Source organism: Marmota marmota, unplaced genomic scaffold, assembly GCF_001458135.2.
Source record: "Marmota marmota marmota unplaced genomic scaffold, marMar, whole genome shotgun sequence".
NCBI classification, from domain to species: Eukaryota; Metazoa; Chordata; class Mammalia; order Rodentia; family Sciuridae; genus Marmota; species Marmota marmota.
In genome coordinates, this window is record NW_026006332.1 from 170017 (window position 1) to 191473 (window position 21457).

The 21457-nt window shown below is 49.6% G+C and overlaps 1 long non-coding RNA gene across 1 annotated transcript in view; it reads right to left on the reverse strand.

Annotated features, from left to right (window-relative positions):
* Nucleotides 1–20275: 20275 nt before the first annotated feature.
* The window catches only part of LOC125614731, a 16381-nt gene continuing 15199 nt past the window's right edge, over nucleotides 20276–21457 (reverse strand). Inside the window, exon 3 of the long non-coding RNA XR_007345293.1 lies at nucleotides 20276–20408. This is a non-coding gene — a long non-coding RNA (uncharacterized LOC125614731). The remainder of the gene's footprint in view (nucleotides 20409–21457) is intronic.

Here is a 21457-nt window from a genome sequence, read left to right on the forward strand (position 1 = left end):
ACATTGACTGCATTCTTAAAGCCTCTTTCCACCATGAGTTCTGTGGTGGAAGTGGGTTCCCAAGGCACAGGTTCTGAGTGTCTGGGCTTTGAACTTGGATGTGAGAACATTGTCGGTGCCTCTGGCCTCCCTCAGGAGGGAACTCTTGAATCATGATACAGAAAGGCAAAGGCACAAAAGTCCTCTGTTTGGAGGACTCCCACAGTAACCCACTGTGGTCACCATTCTGGGTCAGACTGGTCTTCACTGTAACTCCATGACCCTAGACCTAGCCTCACCTGTGCAATGGCAAGTGGTAGGAAGGCGATTATATGAATGTGCCTGGCCCTAGGATGGACTCGTGGGAGGGCTAATGCTAACCCAATGTGTTTTCTTGGGGTCTAGACTGAGATGATCTCAAGTGTCGGAGTTGGCCTGAACCTGCTGTGTGCTTCCCCATCTGCCAACTTGGCCCAGGTCCCGTGACTATCCGCTGCAGACATCAAACAGATCTGCTTTAGACTGAAGTGGACTGAAGACCTTCACATTCTAGGGGTGGGTGCATGAGGGCGTGTTCACTCTTCCACACAGTCAAGCCAATGTAGTTGCAGAACATATCGAAACACGGGCTGCATCCTGGGTGAGGCGCATCCTCTAAAGGAAATGAACTTGAAGTGGTGGCACTCCTAAGTGGCACGTGGGAAGGCCTTGAGTGACTTTACCACAATATCATGTAAATGATCTCTGAATCTCCCAGTGAACCATAGGGTCCACGCTGCATGCCTATCGCAGAGGTGGGAAACCCAGACGGAGTCGCAGAACCCAAGTGAAGTGCCGCTCACATCTCCTAGTCATGCCAGGTTGACGAATCTCAATCTGTCAAGGTGCTTGACTCCTCCCACTGAGATTCCAAATTGCTGCAAAAATGCAATTTGCAACCAATCACGTGAATGATCTCTTGATATATTTTAACCTCCATTTGCATCCTGCTTGACTCTGCACCCTGGTTGATGGGGTAGAAGCTGGCTGTGTCCTCCATGTTCCCAACATGGCAGACCTTTGTAGTTAAGGGGAGTGGCACATGACAGAAGTGTGCTAATGGGCTCCATTATGGACGGACCTAAGCAAGGAATTGCAAGTAGAAGGGAGTGTGTTGAGGGTCCCGGGGGAACTGGACCCCAGTGAAGCAGCTTGACACAGGCCTGGCTTCCTGGAATCCCCAGGGCTTGAATCCCTTGAGCTTGTTCTAAGTGAAAACAAGCTTTCAACCTCTATCATTGAGGTGCCTTGTGTTTTATTCACACACACGTTGAACGTGGTCCAGCACCTTCCTCTGTGCCAGGGTCTCTGGTCTGTTGACAAGAGGATTGGGCCATGGTTGGCTGAGTCTGGAGGATGAGGTCATGTGGTACAGGACATGGCTTTGTTGGCCTGTGGGATCCAGGCAGTTTCAGCTCCAGGAGTCGTGAGTAGGTAGGTGACTTGTACCTAGCATCTCCTGAGGAGTGGTCGGGAAGATACTTAGACACTGTCGTCCCTGTAAGTGTCTAAACAGTGCAAGCTCAGGAGCAGGGGTCCTTCCTTGCACCAGGCAATGTACCTGGCCATGTTCCTCAAGGGCCATGACTAGATGTGGACATTCATCCTGAGTACCCTGACTTGTGCTCCAGTTTGGGGAGCATCATACCTATGAGATGCTTTGTGCAGACACAAACCCTGGGTATATGCTTGGGGTGGGGGTGGGGGGCGGCAAGGTTCATGTCCGATATGAATGCCATCAAGAAGGCATCTGCTGCCTTCTCTGGGCCTGGCCGTTCTATGGAGCAAGATGTGGTCTACCTTGGCGATTGTCCTAGGTGAACTTGAATGTGCACTATGATAAATGAACTGCGGGTCTTCTCCAGATGAAGTTGACTGTTCCACTCGACTGTCTTCGTGGGGTTTCTTGTGGGTCTGCCAACAGCTAATGGAAGGGTGTCCATGTTTCAAACCATGTATCTCTTCCATCAGCTTCTGCCTGGCCCCTCGATGCTTTCACTAGGGGACACATTGAGGTAAAGTGTTAATTCTCATGGAGGACTGTCCCCATTGTTCCATTATTCACTACAGACAAGCTTTCCTTTGCAATTGGACTTGTCTGACCTAAATGTAGCTATCCCTCCTCTTTTTAGATCACTGTCAGAATGTTATGTCACACTTGTGACTTGTCATCTTGTAGACAACATAGTTGGATGGCTTTCCTAAAAAGGAAAGCTATAGCTCAGCTGACTAGGGTGCAATGGCCCTTAACTCGCCTACTACCAAACCAAGGTCGGTTTGCTTTTGCTTGGACTTTTGGCCCCTAAACCTTGTTGTACACATACCCTCAGGAACTGGCGCCTCTATGGCATGGATCTCCAGAAGGGATTCTGCTGGCTTCAAGAAGGTTCCATATTGGTGTTGCCAAAGGGACACGCATGCTCTATTGAGTAGCACCTTAGTCACTGGAGCCAAAGATGGAACATAACCAGGAAATTGTCCAGGGTATTTGAAACCAAAGCACTAGGAACTCTCAAACCCAATCATGCCCTATGGGCAGGTGTTAACTGTCCTGATACAGTCTTCTGTTCTGTCAATGTCCTCGATTTAAGTTCTAAATGGGCACAAATGTCTCTAAGCAGTGTTCCTTACAAGATGTATGTATAAGTTGGACTTGCCAAGGAGGCAAAGAAATCAGAATCTTGTTATTGATGTACTTTTACCTTGAACATGCTTGAACTTGTGGTGACTGCCTGAACTTGAACTTCAGTGGCTGGCCTTACCGAATCCTCCTTTGAGCCTTTAAGGCCCAGGCCTTAGCGTCCTGGGCTCATGCCCAACGAGCAGCTATTCCTCATTCTTCCCGGGCATCCTCAATGCACCCTAGCCCTAAACAGATGTGCACTTAGAAACAGCAACCTACTAATAGGGAAGCTACTTGGATGGTTTACAGCCAGAGTGTTAAAACTGTGGCTCTGGAATGTGGGGCAGGATTTGTACAAAGGCTTTATCCCTGCTAGCGCTCACAGGTGATTAACTTATCTGCATTACCAGTGCATCCCTGTTGTAGGTGTCTATCAGACCCCACACCCACAGCCACCCTGGCAGATGGCACATGATATGCTGCAGAGGCCTGTTGCTAGGTGCTTTATATAACTCCACTGGCAGACTGGGGAGGGGGTGGTCTCTGGCCGCTTCTCAACAGCTCTCTGTAGCACCCTTGCCTGTCTCTTGGTGATGACACCACTGAGCTTGCAGCTCCCTGGAATGTCCTTTCCTCCCTGTATCCAGGCTGCAGTCAGTGTTCAGGGCTTAAGTCATGCATTTGCCCCTGACAGAGGACCACCTTCAGGCATTTTCCCAGCCGGCTAATCAAATGGCAACAGTGGGAATGTTTACAGCTTGCTGCCACTTAGGGAGCTTTATCAGAGCCCTTAATATCAACCCACCCGCCCAAAGCTGATAACTGGACAGGGGCCAGGGATGGGAAGCCTCCCGAGAGCTGGTGAAGACCAGAAAACAAGATGTCAATCTAATCAGACTTCACCTAGGACCCCTGCTTGGGCTGGGAACAGCTTCCTGGGGATGACATGTCACTGGCACCAGATAGATGCTCAGCACTTGGTAGTGCTGGTCTTCCAGCCCTGGAGCACCAGTCCCGGTACCACATGCTTGTCTCCATAGCAATGAGATGCTGTTCCTAACGCTTGCTAGGAACTGAGCCTAGGTGTTTTTCTTGCCTCTACATGACCTTGAACCACTTTCCTGGCCATTCTTGACTCTGTCAAATGGGAGCATTCTTTGGATTGGTTAAGGGCATACACGACCTCCAGTTTCATATCTCATCAGATCTTTGACCCTGTAGTCCTTAAATCATGATGGTCGACCTGACACTGGAAGCCTACCACCCTTTGGTAAGAAATCAAAGTGTCTCTACCTTCGTGTTTCCTTCTTAAAGGCTACAATGACTTGGAAAGCACACCCTGTCACCATGCCACCTGAGTCTTGTGACACTAGACAAATACTCAATCTTGGCAACATGTGATCACCTAACCACTAACAAGGCACAATCTGGTCTTGGGCAGACTTGGTGGCCTTGTATACAGTCTCAATGTGAGAGTGGCGACCCCAGTGACCAAGAGTGGCCGTGGTACCTTAAACTGAACATGGCTTCCTTCCGTTCTAGGATCACATGCTGCTTAGAAACTGTTCTCGGTCAGTACAAATGCATGACTTAAGCCCTGACCACTGACTGCAGCCTGGGCACAGGGTGGAAAGGACATTCTGGGGAGCTGCAAGCTGGTGGCCTCCACTGCTGGGCACCCGGTTGTAGTCTGAAGTGCTGGCTCAATGTACCCCTGGCACCAAGTACGGACAATAGGCTGCTCTGTCTTGACACCGGGAGGCGGGAGGTAGTAATGCCTGCCCTACAAAGTTCACAAAGCTGCCTAGGGAGGAAAGAAGGGGAAGGGGAAGAGGACCCCTAACTCGGGTTTCAAAGTTGTGCTGCTCCTGTGGACAACAGGCTTCCAATGCCTGCCTGTCTGGATGAAGAGCTGGCGACTGCACAGACTGAGGAAACGTCCTGATCCAACAGTGGCGGGGTTCTGGTAGCGAGGAGATGAAGGTTCCCCTGGCCTAGCATGCTTATTCTTCCTCTGGCTTATTGTTTTGAGGCCCTGACTGTGTCTAGGTAGTCTGCGTTTGCATCGGCCTTTCTGGCCCAAGGGTATCCCATTGCGAGTTGAAATTTTAAGTCTCTTCTGCTGAGATCTTCTTAGACTTGTGTTTTGATTGAACCTTAAATTAATCTTGGTTGTGGGGGAGTCAAATATTAGCAGACTGGAGTGAAATAATTTTCTCTTAGTAACTGCACCATTATTGATCAGACCTGTGTCTCTATCCAAATCACTGATCAAATACTGAACAGAACGAGTTAGGTTCTCGTGTTCCTGAATAAATGTCTCCCTGGGGATGTGACTCCATTAGTTCATGCTCCGCCACCCACATCATCCAGCTATGCTTGAATGGTTTCATCTGCAGAAATCTTCCTTTGGCTGAGGTGTTTCTGGGAGTTGAGATGGTTGCCTAAAACACTGCCTCGTCATTCTAGAACCTTCGTAGGACAACACAAAGCTTATCACTGACCTCTGCCTTCTAACCTCTTCTGTTTCTAGGCTTGAAGGCAGTTTGGGGGAGTGGTGTCTGAAGATGAGCCTGCAGGGTTAGGCTGGGAGCTCATGCTTGCAGACCTAAGCCACTGACAGACTGAACCTTTACTGGTGCTGTTGGCCTCGTAGCTCGCCAGGCACTCAAATAACCAAATCCAAAGTGTGAAAGGAACATGAAGCAGAAACGAGATAGCTGCAGAGTCTGGGCATCGCCACCTTCAATACTTGGTGCCCAGAGGCACAAGGGAATCCAGTCTGGAACCACTTGGTTCAAGTGCTTGTGATTGGGGTCACCAGCAATGCCTAGTGCCCTCAAGTACTTGCTGTGAGGTGCCACCTTGGTGCACCACCTCCACCAGGCCAAGATGCACAACCCTGCCTATGGGAACACGTGGCCCTCCCGAGGATCGAGTTGAGGGATATGCTGCAAAATGGGCAGAACCCTTTAAAAAGGTCAACAATCAAAGATGAGAAAATGGACCTGGCAAAACCTGACTTCCTAGAGCTGATTCTGGAACTGGGAAAAAATGGCATCGCTGAAAAGGGAAGTCGAGCTCTAGTTGCATTGAGTCAAACTTCCTAGTTCTTGTGGCTGCCTGACCCTTCTGAGGGCCAAGCTTGGTGACAGTTGAGGACCTCTGCCACTGTTCTGACCCTTCTCTTGGTGTTAACTATCCCACGCCCTTACTGAAAGTGGGAGTGTGCTAATGACTAAGAAACTGTCCAAGGGCTGCCCTTCCCATAGGCTGTGTCCAGGTAGAGCAGGATTCTGAGCAGTGCCCAGTGGAGCCAACCTGTCCGTCTTGCTGGAGAGCCAACAAAGGCTCAAGGGAAAAGTATCCTGGTGGCATGGCCATGTTGGTCAGAGCGGGTCTCCCTGAACTTAAGGGAGTAAAAGTGGTGTACAGAGGTGAACACAACTGACCATTGCCTCCCGTCGACTCTCCCTGCCCCCAGAGGGTCAGTAGCTGTGGGCAGATGCCCGTGAACATAGCCTTGAATGTACAGGCCTCTGGAGAAGGATTTCAAGGGCAGTGTTGACCATGTGGTGGCTGTGGGCCCCCACGGATGCTGTGGTCTGTTTCTGGATTTTTGTCATGGTTGACACAGCTCGAACGCCATTGCCGATTCAAGTCTCCTACTCTGCTTGACCCAATGGGGGTCTTTCGGAAAGGCGACCTTGGAGCTTGGCCCAGAACTGGGGAGATCCTGTCGTGAAATGTAAGGGCAATGATCATCTGGGTTTCTCGGGGTAATCCCAGGGACCAACCCAAGGCCCAAAGCCTCAGCCTCTGGGAGTATCGCTTGTGCTTCCGGCTTCTGTCCTTGCGTCTCTTCTTCTCCTAATGCGTAGCCCTGTGGGTCCCTCTGCCGTGCGTTCTCATCTGGGGATGTGCTATGAGGGAAACCAAAGATGCTCTGTAGAGTATCAAGACAGGATCCAGGCTCCGTGTTAGCTTGGCTTAGATCTTAGCTTGAATCCAAACTGGTGCCGTGGACCATGCCCAGTAAGACTGGACTGAAAGTTGTTCTGTCTTTCTAGAGCCAAAGTGGCCATTGTCTCCCAAATCTAAACCATGAGGCTCTGATGGGCCAGGAGCGTGTGCCACCTGTGAAGATGAGACTTCTTTGGAGCAACTACAGCTCTCCTGCTAGCATGCTTTTTATTTTTTGGAGGAGGGTCGGGGTCCAGCTACATGGTGCGACCATGGATACCTGCGCTCATGCGGCAGCCCCAGGGGCTCATGGGGTTCTGCAGCTGGACTCCCCAGAGGCTGGCTGCTGGCCAACCGTGATGTCACTTTTTAATGGCCCCATGTCAAGGCTAGGAGTTAGTTATCTTGACCATGGTGCATGACGTCTACACGTGCTTTCTCAAACCTCCCTGGAGAGGATGTGACTTCTCCCCTCTTCCCAGGGGCAGCAGCCCACCTTCCTGTTCTCATCCCTCGTGTTCCCATCAACCCAGGCCTAACTGGGCTGTGTCTGTACCAAGCAGGTCCGGTGGAGGCAGAAGGCACCTTGGCCTTTCCCCCTGACTAGAAAGACTCAGGGTTTTCCTGGAAATTTATTCTCAACTAAAAGGCAAGTGGATAGCACAGACGGGCCCCTCAGCCCTGCAACGGCACCACATCTGAAACTGTCCTTGTTCCTGGTCATTCAAGGGGACCACACAGCACACATCCCCTGTCTGTCCCCTACATTGTAACCCTTCCATGTGGATCTGACTTAAGGGGGACACCTGATTTCTAGTGGGGTCTTCACCTTGGTCACCTCTTAGTCTACCCAAGGCAAATGGGCAGAAGGACCTTGAAGACTAAACTAGCCCAACCCCTGTGCTTCCCCCCCTTCAGTTTCTCCTGTTCAAGTCACGTTGGCAAGAACCCGTTCAGCTGGCGGGTGCATTATGGTATCATCTAGAGGGACATGGGAGGTGTCACTTGGCGAGGCAAAGATTGGACTTAACCATCTACCCACAGGGGTGATACCTCTATCTTTGTGACCCTCCTGTGGGATGAATGTTTGATATGTTAAATGACTTGCCTGATCTTCCCCAGTCCTTCCTTAACCCTTCTCTGAATCCAGGCAATAATAACACTCCCCTTGAAGCAATCCTCTAAAACTCGTGGGTTTTGAACATTAGACGACCACTTCTGTGACTCTTCAGGTTTGTCCAAGATCCCTGTCAAGTTGACCAGTCACCCACCATTGCTTATGTCCTCCCTTGCTCTTGGCAACAATGTTTCCAAGGCTCACCTTGGACTTTACCTGCTTCAAAGCCACAACTGGCCTCCCTGGAGAGCCCCACTTGGAATCATATGGGAACTGAGTGTGTTCACTGCCCCAGGATCTATATTTTTGGAAGAAACCACACAGCAGGTGGAACTTTCATACTTAAAACAGGACTCATGGCCCTACTGAGGGGGAATTCAATCCTGGATTTCTTGCCACATCCCGACAGTCCATTCCTCTCACTTTCCAGGTGAGCTTTAGGCACTGCTGGTCAATGGTGAGGAATGCCCCTTACTCCAGTCCGTGGATAATCCAGTCCCTTGGCTGATGCCTCTACTAGAGGTCTCAAGGAGTTGACGATGTTCAGGTGGAAGAGCAGTTTCTCTTCAGCCACCACCTTGTGCAATCAAGTGACTTAATTTGTTGAGTTTCCCAAACTTGGGCTGTGCTTAGTGCTGGTCTGTGTGGCCCCCCATCCAAAGCCCCTGAGGTAGCCTGGGTGACCAGGTGGATTGGCTGATGTTACCATGCATGCCTATGCTGAAAGGGTATGCAGAAGGACTGACAGATTTTTAAGATCTTGTGACAGTGCAACTGGGGATGTTGGCCCTGTCACTCGTAGCATCCAAAGCTATATCTGAAAGTCCCTTGTCTGACTTGAGCTCAGAGCCATGTGGACATAGCCACCCTAGTCACCTCCTTCATTCTGCACATGTTCTGGGGATCTCAGTGGTGTGAAAGTTCTTAACCTCAAGGCTAGACCAGGCCTTTCCTTGAAATTGACCAGGGGTTTGTGGAAAAGCTTACTCAAAGTCTCTCTGGTATGGAATTTGCCTGGTTTCCTGGATTTCTGGACCCTGGGGCTCCTTACGTGGAGCTGCTGCTGAGGGGATTCTTGGGATAATTCCAGGACTTGTCTGAAGTTGGCTCAGGTGTCCTGGGTGGGGAGAGGCAGTGATCTGATCCAGTGTCTGTCTCTGGAGATGACCTCTTGTGAGCACAAACCTTACGTACACCCAGACCACCCAAATCAGCATTATGGATAAGCATCTGAATCCTCACCTTCCCATGGGACAGGGAGGAATTCCAGGTCGAAGGGTAACTCGGGAGTACAGGTAGCCCCAGAACACCTCCAATCACATGCAGTTTCCTGACCTGTTGGGGGGAACCTCTCCCTTCTCCTGAATCTTATCAGATCCAGGGTCACAAGTCACCCTTGTAGCTTTCCTAGGTTTGGCCTTGGAGCCCCTGAAAGTCAGATACCTGTGGCACACATGGACAACGTCACCTGCAGGGTCAAGGCATGTGGCTGAGCTTTATAGACTGGAGAGTGGCTCTGAGATGTGCAGCTTTGCCAGAGTTGACACTGGGTGAGAGGAACTGCATCAATTGTGGCCTAGACCTTGATGATGAACACCTGTTTGGGTTGCCACACACTCGTATGGCCTCTGCCCTCTAGATCTTGATCCCAGGGGAATCCTGACTTCTGACATCAGAGAGCCCTTTGGACTCCTGATCTCACTTTCCTTCCCCAGTTCCCTTATTAAATTTGACTTTTCTAATCCTCAGAGCCCTTTCGAAGGGCCAGCCATCAAAGCTGAAGGTCATGTTTGATTCTTGGCCCAGGGTGAGGAAACTTCTAGAATCCTCATGGCAAAGGATCCATCTGCCTTGATACTGAGCTGATGGGCCACCTAAAAACTGGGATTCAGGTGAGACCCCCTCAGCCATGACTCTTGAAGTCACCTACCTCATGTCGTACATCCTCCGGTTTTTCAGTCAAACCCTGTGGGGTGGGGTGAAGAGTAGCTGAGGTTGCTTATGTGGTGCTTCTTGATACCAGCTCTTGTTGACGATGGTGACTGACCTTCTGAACAATGGTCCTCAGTGCTGGAGTTAGCAGACCCACAAGAGACTTGGCTGCCGTCTGAAGCTTTGACAGAGGCCTTGCTGAACCACTCTTGATGCATTGCTGCTCGAGAGACTCTAGATTTGGGGTTTGCTTTGTGGAGGATGTGTCTTCCCAATCACCACCTCATCCCCATTGTGGGTTGAAAGTTGGGCTAATTCTCTATGAAAGTGCCCACGTGGGCACTTGGGATGGGTTAGTGAGGGACTTCTTGGCATCAGGACATCAGACGTGGCATATAGCTGGCTTGTATCAGCTGACTCTCAGCCCTGGCATGCAAGGATTCTTAGAGGTGCTAATAGACTAAAGACTGCCTGTCCTTGTACCTGGGCTCTTGGCCTAGCTCTCTTCACTAGAACCAGATCTCTAGAGACCAAGGGGACTAGTCCATGAGGGACACATCCTAAAGGGAACTAGAATCTGGGCAAGCATGAAAGAGGGTGCTAAACCCAACATGGACTCTTCCCCCGGTTCCTGGGAAAGCATGAAGTGCCCCTACTAATGCCCTTGAGATCAGAAGGAAAAGTAAGAACCATAGCTGGCCCAGGACATGCTGGACCAAGTTTCTTATCCATGGGAAAGTTGGAAATGGTGATATGAGAAGCGGTCACAGGGTCCCAAGCATGCTTTTACTTATGTAAATGGGCTCTTGGGGGTGGGGGTGGTCTGGAGGGCAAAGAATGCAGGCCGCCATGTTGTGGCCCAACCCCATGGGGAGGGCCTCTTGAAATGTAAGCTCTGCCTGGGGAGGCTTGGGCCCAGAGGACAGCCAGGTGATGCTTGGGCCTTTCATACTGGTGTCTTGTTGGGCACAATCTGAGGCCCCAGAAGAGGGGCAAGGCCATTTACATGGTTTCCCTAATCCTCCAGGAATGTGGCTGCTGTGCTTTAGGACAAGTCAGTGACCACGATGTCAATGTTATCACAAGTGAGAAATGCTGGTATCTGTCAGGAACAGACCTCCAAGCAGCTTTGGGTAACTCTTTAGGACCAGGACACAAGCTTCTGGAAATGGATGAACTTATTAAGGTGGGGGGTGTTGTATCTTGGTGCTTTCCAGGTGGCCCCCTCTGCCAAGGTGGTACGTACGGCCTGATGGAGTCCAGATGAAATGAACAGGCCCAGCCTCTGGGTGCCTCTGCCACTGTGGCCTTCCAGGACATCACTTGGTAGTACAGACACTGCCTGAGATGGCATCAGAGGTGCCAAGACCCTTGGCACTGGGATTATGGATGCTGGCTTGTGCTTTGGTCCCTTTCACACATCCTTGCTCACCTCAGATGGAGGCCGGATGCCTCCAACCCTCCTGTCCTTTATTGTCCAGAGTGTCTTAGGATTGATCTGTAGAAATCGATGGGCAGACAGATGAGGTGCCAGGGAATGCACTTGGTGGAAGGAACCCTGGCTAGGCTGAGTGTCCTGGAGATGGAATGACCCAGGGAAAGGTGGGCCCTGTGCTTCTCATTGGCTTAGTTGCTGGCAGGGTCCATGGCTGAACACCGGGCATGACCTTGGAAGGTCCATCTTCCACCAACGTACCCTTGCACATTGACCACTGAGGGCTGTTGGATAGCAACTGAAGCCACCAGAATGAGGGGATTAGGGGAACTTCGTGTCATGTGATGGCATTGGGCAGTTAGTGAACACGAGTTCACTAAAACTCGTGTCCTGCTTCCCTTTATCTTGAATTCCTTGCTGTGATTCCTGTAAGCTACCTCTTCTCCGCATCTTGTGTCTCGGAGAAAGACTAGAGACTTCAGTAAGTTAAGGATGTCGCTGGCCGGCTGTGACGAGGTGGAACCCAGGGTCTGGTGCACACACCTAACCACTGGGCTGCTCCCTAATACCTAGGTGGTCGGCCCATGTTAAAAGGGACTAGGGACATCTAATTGGAAGTCTCCACCAACCACGGTGGCAAGTGGTGCTGTAGTTGCTATAGGGCAGTTTGCTATTTATAGCAACATGAAATGCACACACCAGCGTCCATGCCCAAATGTCCCTGAGGAATAACACGTTATCCGTTCTCTGGATATTGTTTCCCATTTCTGCTTAACTCAGTTTCTTGGCCAAAAAAGAGGAGCCTCGAGTATCAGACGCCCTACCCAGGTGTTTAAATTTGTACGATGGCTATTGATGCTGTGCTGCGCCCCTCCCCTGACTCAGGCAATGGCAAGGCCCTACTGAGGTGGATGGCGCAAGGCATCCATCCTCTGGAAGAGTGCAGTATGTTTCTGGGAATGTGATGATTTGTTTTTATATTCCTTTAATAAGTATAGTTGCGACTTCTCATATGATCATTAAGTATGAAGGAAAAAACATGACTTTCCCAATTAATGCAACTACTTCTAAAGAATAAATCTGTTTGCTCTAAATGCAATGATTCAGCTGTGGAGCATAAATTGTTAATGTCTAATGAAAAACTCCTAGTATTCCTGTCAAGGAAGTTTTTAAGAAATTAACATTAATTCTTCTTCCCTAGATTTTAATTTAAGAAGACAGATTAGTGCTTAGTACTGGGCAACTTGTTCCTGTGCACAATGGTTTGTGCTCTTACTCTTGTTTGATTAAAATTAATAACAAGTTAACCACTAGCCGTAACCATGGCACCAGTTCCAGTCAGTAAGTCAAGAAAGAATAGTCAAGGTATAGGCCAATAGTTTGGGACATTTCTGACTATTATTAAAAGTTAACTAAGCAGAAGCAGCTCAAAGCAAAACATGAACTGAAAGTAAAAATGCTTGCTTATGCCTAAGCCAAGAGACATTCTTCTAATTATAGCTATGTAATATTTTGTTTCTTTGAATGATGATTCCTGTTTTATAACCACAAAGTACTGTGAACCTGCCAAAATGAAAAGTGTATATGATGAACTTCACAAGATTGGGATTCAGCACCTTCACTTTGGTGTCTGTGTTGTTTCTCCACCCCCCTTTCGCCGACTCCTCACCATCCATTAGTCTCCTGAGACCCCCTGTTGGAGCTGGACTCTGACAATGCTGAACGATGTCTCTTTGTACAATTGGTAAAAAACCGTATCTGGTCAGAATCTCATCTGAGATTATAGTGAAGTGCGGCTCCAGTTCTTCCTGAGAATTCGTATTGGACATTGTTTCCTGAAGCGTAACCCAGGCGTCAGCTTCGTTTGGGATCTTGGTTTAAATAAAACTAGGTGAATGCAAACGTGTGGCACCAGTTATAAACTCACTCTGCACTCCCAGCTCCCCTGACTGAGGGTTACTCGGCCCTCTGGAACCAGAGTGGGACCTTGCCTTACAAGCTTTAAACCCATGAGGCTCTCCTGGTCAGGAACCCCCATGTCAACTAGAACAAGCCTGAATAGCGACCTGTCCTGTAAGTGAAGTAAGACTTGGCTTCCTAGAGTGACCTGAGTATCTCCAACTAGACAGTGAAGGTTGCTAGCACAAACTGTCACCCTTAAGAATCCCAAGGTTGAGTTTGAACTTGATTTATAGCCATGGTAAAGGGGAAAGTTGACCATCACAGACTTGCTATCAGCTCCAGGAAGGAGCTGATCATGGTGGCATTGCCCAACATCAAGATAATGGCTGGGGAAATGGTGGGACCTGCAGCACTTTGTAACTTTTCCAGCCATCCCCATAGACCCCAGCTGTTCCCGGAAGTGGCTGATACACCAGGTATAATCGAGGAAGGGGACGTAGACATCCAGGAATGGGGCAACTGGGTGGGGAAGACACTGGACCTCTGATCTGCACTTTAAGCAGTAATGGCTATGGCTATGGTCACTCTGCATGGGGGAGGACAATAGTGTTATGCAGGAGCTGGCTGGGCCATGACGCCTGATACGGCTGTGATCATGGGACTGGAGTCACCATGCCTCAGCGTGTCCCCACCCATGCTCTTGCAGAATTGCCATGTGGAGCTGTGAGTCTACACTCTCCACATTCAGGAAGGGGGGCTGCCAATCAATGCTGGTAGCCAAAAGGCTGAGAAACCTCTTTGTTAACCATTTCCACATCTTCAGATGGCATCAGCTGTCTGGAACACAAGTACCACAGTGACCTGATGTCCCTTGATTCGGATCCCAGTTAAAGTGCCCCAGGACTGGGACGAAGTGGCCTCTCTCCCAGTTCTTTGTGGTTCTTTCCTTGAGATGCTCTGGCCTGTTGTCTGGCCATGTGTTCATGGGGGTTTTGTGGACTCTTGGACCCACTTGCACTGAAGAGATTTCTTAAAGATGAAAACGCACGTAGGTTGTCTGTGGCTTATTTGGTCCTTGTTCTTTAATCCTTGTTCTTTAAGTCTAGTCAAGATCTAGACCCCCAATATTGCTCCAGTTTAGAGGTGAGGGAGCTCCCCTATGAGCCTCCCCGTGCAGTGGAGGCTCCGCATGCTTGGAACTGACTTCAGCTCTTCCTGGATTTCTTGTACGAGAACCCTGCTCTATGTTGTGTCCCCCCTCCTCCCCGCCATGCCTGCTCTCCCTGCAGGAATGCCCCTGGGCTTGACCGCTGCACTTGAAGTTTACAGCCCATGAAGTGGCTTAAGCCACTGACCATGGCTGCTGCTGTGGCCACCACAGCCCTTCCGTCCAGCTGCCCAAACTGGCTGACCCTAGAAGGATATTCCGGAGGCTTATCTTAAGCCACTTCAGACAAGGGGAACATTGCCTTGCTTTCTCAAATGACAAGATTTCCCCCCAAAACAAAGCCAAGTCTCTTCCTCGTTGACACATGCAAAGTCGGGCATCTGTCTAGGAATAAAACGAGACCTTATCAATGGCATCGCATCTCACCCACACGGGGTCTAACCAGTGGGAGCGGATGAGCCACCTCTTGCCATCCCCACCCACTGCCCACCACCCACCACCCACCAGCCTCCACCATCAGCCTCCACCCTCCTCCTGACCTCCCTGAGGTTGTCCCTTCCAACCAAAGCCTACCTGGGTTTATTTTAAAACACAGAGCAACCAGGTCTCTAACTGGCAGGAGACTCCAAACTTCACCCCTTGGTTCTTCCTCTAAGGAAATGAAGAGCAAATCCCTGTGTTGGCCTGTGAGGGCCCCACCGCTGGGACAATCCTCAGTCCTCGTCCTTAAAAAGGACTACACAACACACACGAGCTTGTCTCCTGTCATACCGCCTCCATGTGGGTCTGACCCTTGGAACACATGAAGGGCAAGGTCTGATTGTGTACAGGGGTCTTCACCTCAGTCGTTTCCAAGCACACCTTTTGGGCTAATGGTAGGATTCTAGACGCAGCCCTGCTCCACATCTTAAAGTCACTTTTTTTTTTAACCCACATATGTCCAAGGGTCATGGATTTCACCAAACCAGGTTCAGGCCAAGTACATCTTGGCAAGAATCCAACTGATGGTATCCTGTCTGGAAGCATGGGCAGGAGTCTGTTGCTACTGGTGAGGCAGAGCCCATCTTGGTCAAGAGGAACATCTGTTGGGAGGGAACACCTTTATGATAACTGGATCCCTTTGAAAAGCACTTGGTGTCATCAAATCCCTGACTCCTCCCTGAGTCAGTTAGACACCTCTAATTCTCCCTTGTGTACCCCCCTTAAGGGAATCCTCAGTGTCTCCCCTCCCGCTTCATATCAGACTCGGACCTTGCCAAGCCCTTGTGTCTACTAGGATTCTTTCCAGAAATCTCTCTAGCCTGGCTACCATCACCCCATGCCCCTGGGGTACCTCCTCACTTTCTGGAATAACTGTCCATGCTTTGGGTTTCTCCTCCTCCATCCTATAAGTGGCCTCTGGTTTAAATATCTTTGGTCCCTTCTCAGTAGGGGTATATTTGGGAACCATGAGCACTGGTTGGATTCACTCCTCCAGGACCTGAGTTATTTTTAACTAAACTAAGCATATGGAATGGTGGTGACAGTCATTTCTGTTTGAACCAGAGATGTTTCTTCAAGACTAGGAACTTGCCCCCATAGATTTTTCTTCACCAGTTCAGTCAACTGCTCACCACCTGGTAGGGATGCTCAGTTCTGCTAGACTGGAATAAAATGGCAGATTCTCTGCTGTTAAGGTCCCTCAGTTCCTAGCCCACAGACGGCATCCATTCAAGGTCTTATGGGGACAAAGATGGGAACTGTTCAGTGGGATCAGTTTCTCTCCTGGCTACTTCCAGTGACTTGATCACTGGATTTACCAACCCTGGGTAACTTAGTCACTGTTTCTTCATTGATTTCTCCAACCTCAGGCTATAGTATCACCTTGGATATAGGTGAGCTGATTAGTCACCTGGTGTGTGCCTATGCATGTACACTGGGGGAGAGTCTCAGGTCTCAGTTGAATGATCTGGATGTGACAGTCATCAATTTTACCCTCCCCCACCAACTTGAAACTGGTGTTTTGTTGAATCACCTGTGTGGGCAGGACCAAGTCCCCAGTCGGACAAAAACATGTCTTGGTGACATCAGATCTCGGGAAGGTGCTTGACTATCCACTCAAGAGAACATGCTGACTCTCCTTGGTGGCAATGCAGCACTAGGTGTTGCCTTGCCACTTCTTGGTAACCAGTGGCAAACCTGAGTTTTTGAATGACTTAAGCTGTGGTCTAGTGGACATGTTACTACTTGGTCATGCTCGCCTCATTCTGCATGCTGACCTTGATACCTAGTGACTTCCTATCGACCCCAGAGGCTGGAACTTTTCCTAGAATGACCAAAGGTTCATGGAAAAGACTTGACATATGCCTGTAGACTAGTAGTGGGTTTTGCCTGGGTCTCCTGGACTTCTGGACCATTAGCTTAACACTGGAAGAAGCCACTCTTGAGAATCTTGGGCCAGGCCTGCTGGTGCATGTCTGTGATCCCAGCAGCTTTAGAGGCTGAGGGAGGATCAGGAGTTCAAAACCAGCCTCAGCAAAAGTGAGGCACTAAGCAACTTGGTGAGACCCCATCTCTAAATAAAATGGCTGGTGGTGTGGCTCGGGCCAAGTGCCCCTGAGTTTAATATCATGTTAGTCTCGATAGAGCCGAGACCTCTGAGACTTGGATTCTGTTCTTGCTGGATGATCTGTCCTGTCATCTTTGGAGATGATGGGAGATGTCAACTTCTCATGAGCTCAAGCCTTAAGTGCCACAGACCATCAAAATAGTGTTCACCAAGATTCTGAAGTCTATGCGTGGGGTAACCTGACGTGGAAGGATTGCTCTTAATGTGGAGGGGGAAATGGTCTCGGAAAGTCTCCAAGGCTCAAATGGGTTTCCTGACCTCATTGAAGGGGACCTCTGCCCCCTGTCCTACCTCCAAGGTCACCCCACACTTCTGGATCTTGTTTGAAGTAAGCCCATGAAAGGCAGGTAATGACACTTGAAGCACGTGTGTATTGCCTTTCGTTGCAAGACAAAGGTCACCTACCACCCTTGGGTGCTTTTACTTGGGTACAGCTGAGACTCTTGGTTCAGAAAATCTTTGACCATGAAAGAGTTTCCTGTAGGAAGAGCTACATTAATGATGGTCTTCTGATGTGGAGAACCTGTCAGAGAGCATACTTCTCTAGTTTCTTTCCAGTTCTCCTGCTCCTCTGTAGGAGCCTGGGAAGGTTTCAGAAGGGCCAGCAATGTCTTCCAGAACTGTCAAAGCTGTACCCTAGTTATGAGGACCCTAACTTGAGTCTACTTGAAGTAGAAGCAATGATGATTTTTCCCTCATTACACTCCCTTCCTGTCACTCCTCTCTGCCTGTTAACTCTTGATCTCCTTAGAGAGAAGTGTCCCCAGTAAAGGCCAGGGAACAATGACACTTGGCCTCTGAACAGAGGGACGCAGAGGCTCAGGATGGTTTCTGCTTGATGTCAACGCTGAAAACTGAACCTCCAAACTCCGTGAAGAGAAGCTGGAGCAGGTTTAGTACGGCTCTCCCCACAACTTTCCTATCCTGAAAAACCCTAAACTTGGATCTCGAGTCAGGAATTATTTAGCAACTCTGTAAATCCAGACCTCTGAGAGGGTGGGGCTCCCACTGGGTCCCTCGGGTGTGTTCCCCTGGGCCCCGTTGTTTCTGGGGCAGTTCTCCCTCACCCTAACATACTTGTGCACAAGCTTGGTGGAGCCTCCTAGCCACAGGGCAGGTCCCTTGCTGGTATCAACACTGTCCTGATGTCAAGTCCCCTATCCAACAGGAAGAGAAGTCCATGACATTACCCCTGACATCTTAACAGCCCTGATACTGAATGTTCAGGAAGCTTATATAAATGCAGGCTCATGAAGATTTTTAACTGTCTTAAATATGCTCATGTTAGCAAAAAAAGCATGCAGTTCTACAGAGGGTAATGAGTTCTTGACGATTACGGAGAATTCTTGCAACAAGATTGTTTTCCTTGAATCCAGTGGACATGATGTACAGGTCAGGGCCATGGGACAGGGAGAACTACTGTCAGGGGGGTTGTATAAATCTGTGGGATGCAGCTTATGCTGGTTTTTGGTCTGCAAAGAGTCCTCGGTATTTCTAAAATGGTCATAGAAAGCATCAGAAAGGCACAATGTGGCTTTCCTCTCGGCAATAACCACATCAATGACATGGGTTGGGTCTTGTTTCTTATCCCTCAACCTCTCAAGCATCCCTTAAACCTAGGTCTTAGGTCTGCCTACTGCAGTATACGAAGACCATAACGTCTCTAACACTCTCAGAAAAACGCAATTCCTCTACCAAATGACCCATAAGTAGTCACACTCCAAGTTGGCAGCCTTTTCCTCCACTGTTCAAGTCAGGATCCGAACATGGTCCATATGCTGGTAGCTAGCAGACTACAAGCCCTCTAAATGGAATCGTTCCTTTTGTCCCCTGGCTGCTTGTCCTACACTGGACAGCCAATATCCTACAGATGTGCCCGGTACCTGTCATGGCTTCACGTTCCTGTTTATGGTCCTCAACGCCTGCTCCTCACCACCTCCTGAAGCTGAGTGTGCTGTTAGTTCATCTTTTTTCTTTGAGGCTCTCTTAGCTTGGAGCAGGAATAGTATCCCAAATCTACAACCCCTCAAAAGGCTCTTTCTGTCTGTGGCACTGGCACCTGGGGTCGGGGAAGGAGGGCATGGTCACAGGGTACCAGCCTTGCCAGGTGAGGCCTGGAGTGGCCTGAGGAGTCTTCGGTACTGCTTGGAAACTTGGCTCTGATGTCGCCCAAGGATAGAGGTCCATAGTTCTACCTTCTATCTACTGGTACCACAGTTCCTCAGATGAAAGACTTGTCCTGTTGGCCTGACACCTAGTAGCCTGACTGCCCATACCAGGTGTGGGTTCCTGGATACAAAGAAAGGCCAATTGCTGGTAGCAGGCCCGCCCTGGCCCCTGGGGACTCAACCCCCAGTTCTTTGTTATGCATGTCAATGTGGCCAGCTCACAAGGCCATGATGCGGGCTTGCGGTTTCCCATTTATCTGCCTGGAGCATATGTGTCTCTCGGGAACATCTTGACCTGTTCGAGCCTCCTGATAGGGGATGGTGACGTGACGGTAACCCAAGGATGCAGTTATTACTCTTCCCTCCTCACTTTTGAGTGATTTCCCGCAGCTGTTAAAAAGATATATAAGGGGAACAAATCTGGCAATAAAGGGCGCACATGCTCCCTCATGGATGAAGAACCTTGGTGTCCTGTGTATTTTTTAACCTCGCCGTCCCTCACCGGACTCGGCTCCGTTAGCCGGACGTGGCATCTGGAGGTTCCAACCGAGATCCGGAAAGTAGGGGTAAGCGTACGGGGCTCACCTTCTAAAGGTAGAAGGGGGAGGATTGGTTTAAAGATAATTTAAAGAGACAGGGTACGTACCATGGGTAACTCAACAGCGAAGGTTCGTCTGGCCAACGAATTAAAAGAGCTGTTAAATACACAAGGAACAGGAATAAAAACTAAGACTGCAACCGAATTCTTTGAAGTTATTGCCCAGGCTTGTCCTTGGTTTCTGACAGGAGGCTTTCTCAATAACAATGATTGGGATTTAGTTTGGCAACAGCTTCGCAGGGCTGTGTTGTCCGGAGGGGATTTTTTGTTGTGGAAAAATGAAAATCAAGAGAGGTGTCGCGAGCTAGCCCGAGTCGATCAGGACGCCGGCTTCCCAGGGCTTAACCTCGAAATGTTAACAGGCTCGGGACAATATGCTGTCATAAATCAGCAAATTAATTATGATCCTGGGATCTATGCTCAGATAGCCACAGCAGCCGTTCAGGCCTGGAAGGCTCTACCTGTTTCAAAGGCTGAAACAAAAATTTCAAAAATTGATCAAGGACCCTCTGAGCCTTATTCTGACTTCATAGCCCGATTAATGCAGATAGCGGGAAAGATATTCCCTAACTTGGAACAAGCCATGCCGGTCATTAAACAATTTGGAGCAGCGAGTGCCGGTCCAAGTTTGATGCTCAGGGACGCCCACTACAGCTGGGAAACGGGAACAGGGGCCCGGGGCTAAGGTGTACGGGGCAATCCAGAGATGGAATGCTGCCCCGGGGAGTGGGCGTCTCCGCCGCCTCCCCCTGACCAACCCCTTTCTATCTGGGAGCTCCCAAGGGGAACGCCGGGAAGTGCGGGATTGGACCTCAGTTCCACCTCCCGAGCAGTACTGACTCCTCAGATGGGTCCCCAGACCCTGCCGACTGGAGCCTTTGGCCCTTTGCCGGAGGGAACTGTGGGACTGATACTGGGAAGAGGCAGCACTCTGCATAAAGGGCTCAGAATTCGTAAGGTGTGGTTGATGGTGATTACCACCGGGAGTTAAAAATTGTTGCCAAGGCTACCCAAGGGATTGTTATTATTCCTCCCGGAGAACGCATAGCACAATTATTGCTGCTGCCGGCAGCGTCCCTACCCAACCGCGCCCTACAGGCAGCCCAGGGTAATGGCAGTTTTGGTTCCACTGGCACCCCTCAAACCTTTTGGGTAGCACACTTGGACTCCCGACCACAGTTAACCATTAAAATACAGGATAAAATCTTCAAGAGGATATTAGATTTGGCTATCCCTAAAGATTGGCATCTTATTGTTTTGGACCTAAAAGATTGCTTCTTTTCTATTCCCCTGGCCCCCCAGGATTGCAAACGTTTTGCTTTCTCTTTACCTTCAATAAATTTTAGGGAACCCTATCAGCAGTTTGAATGGACTGTCTTACCTCAAGGAATGGCCAATAGCCCTACTATGTGTCAGTACTTTATAGCAAAGATTCTGCCAAGCTTTAGGCAACAATTCCCAGACTTTTACCTCGTCCATTATATGGATGATATATTGTTGGCAGGCCCTGATAGGAAAGCACTTTTCCAGTCTTATGAAGTCCTCCAGTCCCTGTTAAAGGGGGCCGGACTGATTATAGCCCCAGAGAAGGTGCAGATTCAGTATCCTTATAACTACCTAGGATATACTATTAACAAGGTAGGGATCACTCCCCAGAGGCCTCAATTTCAGGTGAACCAGCTCAAAACCCTGCACCAATGGCAGACATTTCTGGGGGAAATCCAATGGCTGCGGCCTTCCCTCCATGTCCCTACTGGTGAACTTAAACCCCTGTATGACCTTTTGAGAGGAGACCCCTCACCCACCTCCCCGCGAAAACCTACTCCAGAAGCCTTGAAGGCGCTTAGATTGATAGAGACAGCCTTACAAGAGATGCAGGTGATGCAGGTGGACTACTCCCAGTCCTTGTTATTCATTGTTCTGCC